The following is a 2606-nucleotide window of genomic DNA, read 5'->3' on the forward strand; positions in this document are numbered from 1 at the left end:
TATCGTGAATAAGGAATTTTCTATAATAGAGAAATGGGTCCAAGAAAAAAGGCCATTAACACAGTAACTGGACATCTTACTCCTTGCAATCACTCCTCAAGCAACATTTTTGAATGAAAAGATCTATGAAAAAAAATATTTGTCCTCAGAACATCAGTATTTATGAAAATGGTTACTCAAATGAACTGTGGATGAATATACCTCAAAGGTTTAAATAACAGGAAACAGATAATTATACTTGCATTTTCAAGCTGTCACATTTAATGAATAATGAAAACAGTTAATAACTTACCAGTGCCATGATTTGTCTTGTGAAAAAGTCTGTTTCTATTGTCATTGATTTCACTGTTGATTTTGAGCAACATTTCCAGAGAATGAACTTACCATTTGTTGCTAGGCAACTGACTAACTAATATGGTTCACATGTTCACTTTGTTGGGTTATTCTTATTTTCCCTCTTGTTGTTATTATCATAATTAAAAGCTTCAAATTTTCTGAAAAGTAAACTGTGCTAGAGGACAACTAAGAGAAAAGCATGAATAGCTTGGCTTTTCAGAACTAACAGTTCTGATTCTTTGTCTGATAAATTAAGAAGGAATGGGCTTTAAATGACTGCAGTAGAAGAAGTAGTAGAATAAGGGTCAGGACTGGAACTTCCTGGCAGATTAAAACATTGTGCCAGACCAGGACTCAAAACTATGACCTTTGTGTATTGCATGCAAGTGCTTTAACAACTCAGTTATTCAAACATGGATGACAACTTTCCCTTAGAGCTCTATGTCAGTCAGTACCTTACTCCTGCCTTCACAGAAGTTCTGTATATCTTGCACTCCTGGAAGAAAAAGTATTGCAAAGAAATGTATTACCAACAGCCCAAAGACTAAAAGATTGTTTCCAGAATGAATTTTCACTCTGCAGTGAAGTGTGTGCTGATTTCTTACTTTAGTGCTAGTCCTGAAAAGTTACTGGTGGAAGTAGGTCTCTAAGGGCAGGTCATGACACGGGCTTTGATAACTTAGTCACTCCGCCACACACCGTTGGGTGGCTTGCGGAGTATAAATGTAGATGTAGACACTAGAGAACTTGGGTGTTCCAGGTTTGAATTCCAGTCTAGCACTCAGTTTTATCCTTCTATGAAGTTTCAAATCGGCACATAGTGAAAATTCATTATGGAATTGTCAAGATATTTTGATGTTGGATTAATTGTTAACTATTCATTTTTATGTCACTTTAAACACCTGTGAACCCCAGATCTGTATAACCATGCATATAGGTAGAACAGAATTCAGTCATTACTGTTTACATCCATTGGTAAGTGAAAGGGACGTGGATCAGTTCAAGACATACAGTTGAAACAATGAAGCAAGTGTTAAAATGACATTTATAATGATATGTCATAAAAACACTATAAGATATTTTACAAAATAAAATTTAACCACAATGCTCCTGCTTTCAAAATACTTTCTGCTTTCTCAGTTACCATTTAAATATCTGCCGTTTATCTACTGCCACTAGTTTTTATTTTTAAATGATCACACTGATATATGTCATGGAACCATAGTTCATGCAGGCTAACTTACAGTAAACGTAAATTCTTGTCATGCTACAAACAGGAAACTACAGTTCTTGAATCTGTACTATCAGATGATTTATAGGAGTGGCCAATAAGGTAGGCTTTTAATTTCCTTTTGAATTTTTAGAGGTTTTCCTCTTTATTACTTTATCTCAAATTGGAGCTTGTCGAAGACTTGTTTAGTGTTCAGAAAGGGGTTAACCAGTATATTTTTGTGCAAATTCCTTTTGTATTTTATTTTTCCTTGTGCTGTAATTTGCACAGCTGACTTCTATTTTCTTCCACAAGCTCAACCCTCAGCAGAAGCAGATCTTGTTTTAGCATCAAATCTTGTTAAGGAATTAGCATACTGGGAAGCAAATTTAAGAATGATGTGCTTATGTATTTGTTGTATGAAAATACAATTTATTCAACATAGTGTGATGGGCAGGGGATGTCAGGGAAATGGTGAAGCAGATCATCATATGAAAAATCCAGTCAGTCACCAGCCCAGTCAGAGTCAACATAACCAATTGTCATATGAGAACAGTGTTTATCTCTAGCACAAAACAATTTGGTTTTAGGGTTCCCAACATATAATGCAATAAATGTTTGAAAGAATTCAATAAATTCAAGCTTGCTCATGATTGGTACCTGCTTAGGATACATATTGCTGCACAAATATCTGGCCTGGAACTTAACATGGCAAACATCAGTTACCCTGTAAATTTTCTACATTTTTTTTTAAATGTCTTCATTTTCAGCTTTTTCTCTTTATTACACAGTGTGAACAAAACTATTTTCAAACATATCAAAAGCTTTTAACACTTCTAAAGGTAGGTACTTCGACAAACAGTAATAGTACCTTCCCTTAAATTTTGAACAATATTCATTCCCAAATAGTTCCTAATCAGACCTAAATCCTTCATTTTAAAGTATCATTTAATAATAATTATCAGTTTCACTTTGGGAAGTTGGAGCTATCAGCAGGTCGTGTAAACAAGTAAGTATGTTTTATAGTAGCAATATTCAAAATCACTGCTTACAAACCCTT

This window comes from Schistocerca serialis, chromosome 7 (genome assembly GCF_023864345.2).
Source record: "Schistocerca serialis cubense isolate TAMUIC-IGC-003099 chromosome 7, iqSchSeri2.2, whole genome shotgun sequence".
In the NCBI taxonomy this organism is placed as follows: Eukaryota; Metazoa; Arthropoda; class Insecta; order Orthoptera; family Acrididae; genus Schistocerca; species Schistocerca serialis.